General features: G+C 45.1%; 1 long non-coding RNA gene across 1 annotated transcript in view; it reads left to right on the top strand.

The window, feature by feature from the left end:
* The window catches only part of LOC102373672, a 3,333-nt gene extending 2,247 nt beyond the window's left edge, over positions 1 to 1,086 (top strand). Inside the window, exon 3 of the long non-coding RNA XR_324898.3 lies at positions 468 to 1,086. This is a non-coding gene — a long non-coding RNA (uncharacterized LOC102373672). The remainder of the gene's footprint in view (positions 1 to 467) is intronic.
* The last annotated feature ends 7,566 nt before the right edge of the window (positions 1,087 to 8,652 follow it).

An 8,652-nucleotide genomic window follows, 5' to 3' on the forward strand; every position in this document is an offset into this window, starting at 1 on the left:
TGGGTTTGTTTGCAGAGTATAACCTCTTTTTTTCTTACCCAATTCCCAGTGGAAAACCTTAAAGCCTGTGTTAAGTTTTCTTGACTGTTTAGGACAGCCTAAGTTTGATAGATCTAGCCCTTTATAAAGGATGTTAAATCTATCTATGGCTAAAAATTAATTGTGCTTTCTAGATCCTTTTTTTTCGAGAAGGTGCCAAGTAATTTTGCAGGCAATGGATGCATGGCCTCTGCTTTAGAAAAGAATTCAGACACAAGACCTGACTCCCCGGGATTTTGCAGCTCTCGCAATGTATCCACACCTGTGCTGATGAGGGTACAACAGATACATGTTAAAAAAAGTAAACTAATCCTGTTATACACTTATTGTGGACTCATTTTACACTCAAATGTAACAGATTATGTAATATTCAAAGCAACAGAGGGTTTTTTTTCTAGGGAAAATCAACTTTGTTGTCTTTACCCCAGCCTAGAAACCACTTTCTGGCCAGAAAAGAAAACCCAAACAAGGTCTACAGCTCCTCTCTGTTCCAGGAAAATGAAGTTGCCGGAGTTACAGAGACTGATGAAAGTTAAAGGGATGGCCCAGAATCATTTGACTCAGTCTACGCCCTGCCTTGCTTCCTCTTCCTCTAAGAGAGAAATAAAGACTTCCAAAACAGAATTGAAATCCTTCCACCGCCTGTAAAAGAGAAAAAATAGAAATCTACTGCTTTCTAATGATGGCTCTCCTTTTCCTAAATGTGATAGTGTGGCTGCTAATCCAGCATGGTATTCTGCCATTTAATTTCCATGTCTTTGACAGAGTTCTAAAAAACTAACAATCCCCATCTTATTTTGAATTCCCCTGTGGCTTTCTCAGTCGGTCACGCTTCTGTCTCGTGCCCCAACAGATAGCACACCCTACCATGATGCTCCTGCTAAGTCCTGAATGCAAGAGGCATTACAGGCCAGCTTTGCCCCTGCCAGCACATGAGACAGGGACAACTCCCAGCTGTAGGTGGTGGCAGCATAGCCAAGCTGCTGCAGCTACCATTACTTTTGCACCCCCAAAAGACAATGCCTGTAGTTATTGCCCCTGTCACCCCCTCCCACCCTTTGATTACATTTCCACTGAAGGTCAGTGACTGCAGACAACATACACTTGAGGAAATCATGACTCCTAGTTTCCTGTGTCTCTTGTACAATTTGTCAGTATGACAAGCAGAACTGCTATGTGACCGGATGCACATGACAGGCTGAAAGGTCAAAGTGAGTCAGAAATGAAGATCAGGTGAAGTGTGCAAGCATCATTTGTGCGGACATAGTATTTGGGTTATAGCAGTGTGAATTTTGAAATCCCATAAAATTTGGGCAGAGGTAAAACAGGCTTTTTTCCATTCCTTTGTTACATTTAGCATCTAGCAGATGGGGAACAAGCCATGTTTATTCTCAGCTGAGGTGGTGCAAAAAGCCATGCATAGCTGCACAGAGACACAAAGCCAGCCATGACAATGCCGTGTCCACTAATCAATAGCCCCCACTCAGGGCTTGATTCTACTCACTGATGGTGATGTTAATCCATTTATTTATACTGATTTACACTGCTGTAAGTGAAAGACTGATGTGCATTTGAAGACTTCATTAGAGAAGTGTCTTTTCACCTTCACTTAGAAGTATCATTACTTATCAATAGTGCTTCTGAGTTCTCTTTTTAATAGATTCATAGATGTAGGGTTGGAAGGTACCTAAGTAGATCTTTAAGTCCGACCCCTTGCCCTAGGGAGGACAGAATACTGGGCTCATATGACCCCAGCTAGATAACTCTCAAGCCTCCTCTTAAAGGCCCCCAGGGTAGGAGCCAGCACCACTTCCCTTGGAAGTTGGTTCCAGATCCTAGCCGCCCTGGCTGAAGTAGTGCCTTCTAATGTCCAGCCTGAACCTACTCTCAAACAACTTATGGCTGTTATTCCTTGTTACTCCGGGAGGTGCTTGGGTGAATAGGGTCTCTCCTATTCCCCGCTCGTCCCCCCTGTAAGTTTATAGATGGCCACCAGGTCCCCTCTCAGCCTTCTCTTGTGAAGGCTGAACAGGTTCAGGTCCCATAGCCTCTCCTCATAGGGTCTTCCCTGCTGTCCCTGGATCATGCAAGTGGCCCTCCTCTGGACCCTCTTGATGCTGGCCACATCTCTCCTAAAGTGTGGCACCCTGAACTAGACGCAGTACTCCAACTGTGGCCTGACCAGTGTCGCATAGAGGGGGAGGATCACCTCCTTGGCCCTACTTGTGATGCATCTGTGGATACATGACAAGGTGCAGTTGGCTTTCCTGACCGCATCCTCACATTGGCGTCCCATGTTCGTTTTGGAATCGATAATGGCTCCAAGATCTCTTTCTGCTTTTGAGAAGGGAGTTCCCCAGCCTATAGGTATGCTACTGGTTCTTCCTGCCCAAGTGCAGTACCCTGCACTTGTCCGTATTGAATCCCATCCTATTCTCATCCGCCTACCCCTGTAACCTGTCCAGGTCCAGCTGTATCCTGTCCCTCCCTTCTAGCATGCCCACCTTGCCCCAAATTGTGGTGTCATCAGCGAATTTGAATAGGGTGCTTTTCACCCCCTTGTCCAAGTCGCTAATAAAGAGATTGAACATTACGGGCCTGAGGACCGAGCCCTGGGGGACCCCACTGCCCACATCCCTCCAGGTCGAAAAAGACTCATCCACCACCAGTCTCTGGGTGCAGCCCCTCAGCCAATTTGTGACTCATTTGACCATGTAGGCATCAATGCCACAGTCACCTAGCTTTTCAATGAGAACGGGGTGGGAGACAGTGTCAAAGGCCTTCCTGAAGTCCAGAAAGACTACATCCACCGCAACACCTGAGTCCAATGATTTTGTGACCTGATCGTAGAAGGCAATCAGGTTGGTCTGACAGGACCTACCCCTAATGAACCCATGCTGGTTGCCCTTGAGCATCATCCCCCATGCAGGTCCCTCACAGATGTGCTCCTGGATAATCTTCTCAAAGAGCTTCCCCAGGACCAAAGTAAGACAAACAGGCCTATAGTTGCCTGGGTCCCCCCTCCTCCCTTTTTTGAAAATGGGGACCACATTGGCCTTCTTCCAGTTGTCTGGCATCTGGCCAGAGCACCACGAGTGCTCATAAAGCCTTGCCAGAGGGCCCACGATGGCCCCTGCCAATTCCCTCAGCTCCTGAGTCCGTCCTGAATCTCAGTGTGGGAGTCCTGGTCCCTGCACCAGAAAATGGAGGCAAAGAAATTGTTTTAAAGGTCTACCTTTTCCTCTGGTGCAACCACCAGATTGTCAAGCGTGCCCTGCAAGGGCCCCACATTACTCGTGCTTTCTTCATATGTCCTATGTATTTAAAAAAGGACTTTTTGTTGTCCTTGATCCTTGATGCTAGCCCTAGTTCCTCATCTGCCTTAGCTTTCCTAACAGCCCCCCTACAAACCCAAGTGATGGAGGTATACTCCTCTTTGGTGATAGCCCCTCCCTTCCGCTGGGTGTACGCCTCTTTTTTGGCTTTCCTTATAAGATCTTTCTGCTGCTAAAATATGCCCGTATGGCTCTGCATTGCACATTGAAGTACAAGCTACCCAGGCAGGAAACTTGTCCATGGTTTATACAGGCTGAGCACACTTACAAAGCTTTGTATTGTGAGAAATAGTTTAACCATCTTTTTAAAAATCAGATATAGTTAAATCTGTTTTAAGCAGCCATGCAAGGCATTAGTCAAAGATGATGATTTTAACAATTTCTTTGGCTCTTCAGGCCTTTGGCGAGCCAGGGGTTACTTTTGAGCACTCTTGTCCCCTTTGATTCTTGAAGTCAAGGGCTGTTGGCTTGCTGCAGGCCCTTGACACCCTGCACTGGATGGTGAATTCCAGCAAGTGATGATCGCTGTCACCCAGGTGGTCAAGGACCTGGAGTCCCCTCACCAGGTCATCGCCTGTGGCCAGGACCAGGTCGAGGAGGGCATTCCCCCTGGTGGGACTGTGCGCCTCCTGGGTTAAGTCTAGGTCCTGTATCTCAGCAAGGAACTTCCGTGAGCGGTCCAGGTAATTTAGATCACCCATGACGACTACATCCCTTGCCTTAAGTGCCTCCGCAAGCTGACCCGAGAATTCACGGTCCAGCTCTTCCCCTTGGTCTGTAGTAGACCCCCACTATTAAGTCCCTTTCCCCATGACCCCCCTGTATTCTGACCCAGAGCACGTCAGCCTGCCACTCCACTGACCCTATCCTTTTAGTTGAGGACGGGTATTGCTCTTTGATGTAGAGTGCTACACCCCGCCTTTTCTCCCCTTAATGACATTCTCTTTTGTAACCACCCATCTTCCTGTCCTCTTCCTGCAGCATGACAAGGGACTGCACCTTCCCACAACATGACACAGGAAAACAGACTCAAAACATTAGTGCAGGGTGGCCAAACTGCAGAACGCATGCCACCAGTGGCACAGGCAGCCTCTGCATGTGGCATGTGGCAGACTGGGGAAGGGACAGGCAGCACAGTGAAAGATAAAGCAGGGAGAAGAAAGCAGAGCAGCAGATAGGGCAGGGAGCAAAAGGAAGGAAGCAGAAAGTGGAGCAGCTGCTTGTTCAAGGAGCACAGAGCAGGGAGCAGAAAGCTGAGCTGCAGATAAGAGGTGGGAAGTGGATCAGTGCAGCATGTGGGGAAGGTGTAAAGCAAATTTGTAGTATATCTGTCAAAAAGACTGGCTCCCACTGCATTAGTGTTTGGACATCAGCTAGCTGCAGCAATAGAGGCTGCAGGGATAACTACTCCATTTTTAATCAACTGTAGAGTTCATGTGAGTGTACTGACTGGCAGTCTGGCCTTTCTGCCTATTGTCTTCAGGCATGAAGCTCAGTATGCTTTGCTGGCCTGCTCTGAGAAGGTCCTGTCGTTGGTCAGCTGCTCTCTCCTCTCCTGAGCATCACATGAAATAGTGCTGGGAGAAAGATCAGCTGTCCTCCGCCCTGGGAAAAAAAATAGCCTCTCTCATTTCTCTCTGTCATGGAGGGGCAAAGAATAACCAGAGGAAAAGGAATGGAGAGTGGAGGAGGGAAGAATGAATAATCCCACCATCACAAAGCTGATGCATTAATTCAGAAACAGAATGATGTGTCATTATGTACATCAGAACCCAATATTTTTAGGATAGACAGTGAAATGGTATTGCTTAGTTCACGGGTGGCCAAATATGGCCCACAGGCCAGATCCAGCCCACCAAGTGATTGGGTCAGGCCCACGGCGGGTCCCTTGCCCCCACCTGGTCCAGGCATGGGAGACCACCTGAGCCATGGTACTTGTTGCCAATCCCACAGCCCGTGGAGTGGAGGTGCCACCTGGTGTGGAGCTCAGCCCACCCTCTCTCTGCACTCAGCTCTCAGGCATGCCGGGAGCTGTAGTCTGCAGGGCTGGGTGGTGCAGTGGTTGGGGGAGGTGGTGGATCAGCTGGACTTGGCTTCCTGGCAGCCCCCACAACGGCAGGTGGGGGGTAGGCAGGTGGGCAGGCAGGGTCTCCATGGAGACTTGCCTGAGACCCGCACAGCAGGACATGCTCACTTGGGTGGATGGGATGGGTCCTGCAGAACTGATGCCCATCACACTGCAGGGATGTTTGGAGAACAGGTTGCCCCCTGGCCAGCCCTTAACAGCTCACCAAAACTCCTTAAGTGGCCCTCCTGCCCAAATAATTGTCTACCCCTGGCTTAGCTTGTAATGAATTCACTCATAGGCTAGAATGCTGCAGGGGTTAAATCCACTTGGTTACAGATCTCAAAAGATATTTAGATGTCTAACTCCCACTAATTTAAACTGGGTTCAGAAAGGGATTTAACAGAAGGTAGATCCATCAAGGACTATTGAATGCAATAATTAGGGATGTAAACTCAGGTTTAGGACCTCCCCAAAGCTATGACTGCTGGTAAGTGAGAGGTGATTAATCTCTCTAAATATGTCTCGTTTCTTATACTCTTCTTCCGAAGCTTTTGTTAGCTGCTACTGTGCCCTAACTTCTATCCTATGTTCTCATTCTCATATAGTAATATGGAGGTGCTGTACAGTTAGAAATATATTTTCATGAGATATTAAGCCAGATCTTTCCTGCTCGCTCCTGGTTGCCATCTCTGTGAAGGTTTAAGATCTCACTTTGAGTAACAAAGGAGGGATAAAATTAGTGCTTTGGCTAAAATTCTCCCTCATAAAAATCAGGGTCAAGTGATCAAAGCCATGTGTGAGATCTCGCTGAAAGCATCATTGTAATGACTGCTGGATTCATCTGGTTGCTCTGTACCATACCAGGGTGTGGAAGGTGCTACAGGAAATCAAATTCTAAGTTTAGAGAGGTGATAATCTCTAAAACCCAAGCCAATGCACATGAATGCAGCTGGTCTGATGATTTTTTATTTACCCTTTAGCATTTTATAAAGGCTTAGGATTTTCCAGCATGGAGAGTTCTTTGGTGATTAATTAAACACACTCTTGTAATGAGTTGTCAAGTGCAGAAATCATAAAAAGAAAAATGTTCATTGTTTAGAGAACACTTACATTTTCACTATTGAGACACAGGTTGATTAACCCATTATGCCAGATGGACTTCTTGAGATGAGGAACTGAAAGGACTCTCTGAGAAACACTTCTGCATTTGTGTTTTTCATTCTTCATGTGCTCTGAAGCCTCCATGAAGTCAGTGACCAGTAGACATTCCCCATCATAAGAAATCACTTCAAAGTATTGCTGACTGCTTCCAGCACAGTGTTGCTTACAGTTAAGAAGCCACCTGTATATGTTATAATCATCATCTTTGACTAATGCCTTGCATGGCTGCTTAAAACAGATTTAACTATATCTGATTTTTAAAAAGATGGTTAAACTATTTCTCACAATACAAAGCTTTGTAAGTGTGCTCAGCCTGTATAAACCATGGACAAGTTTCCTGCCTGGGTAGCTTGTACTTCAATGGGCAATACAGAACCATACAGGCATATTTTAGCAGCAGAAGGATCTTATAAGGAAGTATTTACATGCAAACAGCAGGCGGAGCGTGGTCACTTTCTATTTTGGTAACAGAAGATGACCAAGACTATTTTGAGGTTGTGTACAGTCATTGGATTGCATGCAAAAGAATATTCCAGGGTAGATTTTATACGGGTATTTTCTGTAATTGTAACTCTTGGTCAGCACGAGTGACTGGATAGTGGGGGAGATGAACCTGGAGTCTGACCCCATATGTTCTTAAGTGTTTTTAATATTGTAATTCTAGCATCTAATTCTTAGATGGGGAACACCGTAGAATAATGTAAATAATACGTTTGTTTAACATTTAAATAGCTGCTTATCTGCTTACTGCTTATAAAGTGAATTTATAATTAAGAAAATGTGGGAGCCAATGAATCCAGACGTACACTAGCTAATAACTAAAGGGTAAGCACAAATATTGCTTATCAGTCTGTCTTGACCTCAGGATGGTTGGGACTACAGGTGCCATCTCTTGGTGGAGAGAGGCTTCTTTCTTCTGCGTGCCCTGAGGTGCTCTACTGACATTGCTAGTCAGACTACCAAGGGGTGGTCATGGTCTTTGACATGGACCCTTGTCTGTTAGGAATGGGTGTGATGCGAACAGGCATTTTCAGATGGTGACAAGATTTTGGTCACAACTGAGGGGTCAGATGCCCGGGCAAAAATAATGAAGCTGCTAAGCAAGTGTAAATTGGCAGAGCCATGTAAGGTCAGTGGACCTACACCAACTGACATTAGGGGAAGATGCCTTATTTTAAGATGCTCTCTTCTCCTCCTGAGATATTCAGTCTTTATATAGGCACCTCTAACTGAGTCATTTCTTCTCTTTCCTTCAACAGGAAAATAAATAATTCCAGTTCCATTTGTGGGACAACACTGGTTTTTTGAATCATAACATTGTTTTGACTTTTTATGCCTTGAATCTTTAGAAAATCTAACTCTGACCTGTCCACAGAATAGTAATAGCTTGATCCTAACCTCTGGTAAGTAAACACACAGTTCTTTGAAGCTTATAAACAAAGCAGTTTGGGCTTTTTTTATTTGAGAGCATTTTGTTTTCAGGTAAAATTAGTCAGGAGCATCAGCTTGTATGAGATACTAAACCCTGCATTTCCCCCCTTTCTAATTATATTATCATCTTTTTTTAAATACTGTGTCATAAAACAATTTCAAACTATTAACATTAGTATTTATTTTCCCTCTTACATTTTGTGATGATAGCTGTTATTATTGGATTGATTAACTTCTGTGTACTTTCATGGCACTTCACTAATGCAAAGTTTTGTTTTCTGCATGATGAAAGAGACTACATTGACTACCCAAACATCAGTGTTATTTGCCTTCTTATTGGGAACTGGAATGTGTATATATGTAAAAAAAGATATTTTAATCTGAATTACCTTAAGTCTAGGCTTGGGTAACAAAAGAGAATAAAAGCTAAGTCTTTGGGGGAGAGGGGTGTGTGTGTGCGTGTTTCATATCTGTACTAGATATAGAACAGTGCTGTGTGCTTCAGATAGTTCTTTGAAGACTTAAAAATGCCATAAACACAGAAAATTAATAATTAGATAGTAATGTCCATTTCCAGAATTTGATCTTCAGGACAAATGTGAACTTTAGCCTTTTCCC

The sequence above is a fragment of the Alligator sinensis genome, unplaced genomic scaffold (assembly GCF_000455745.1).
Source record: "Alligator sinensis unplaced genomic scaffold, ASM45574v1 scaffold24_1, whole genome shotgun sequence".
Lineage (NCBI taxonomy): Eukaryota > Metazoa > Chordata > Crocodylia > Alligatoridae > Alligator > Alligator sinensis.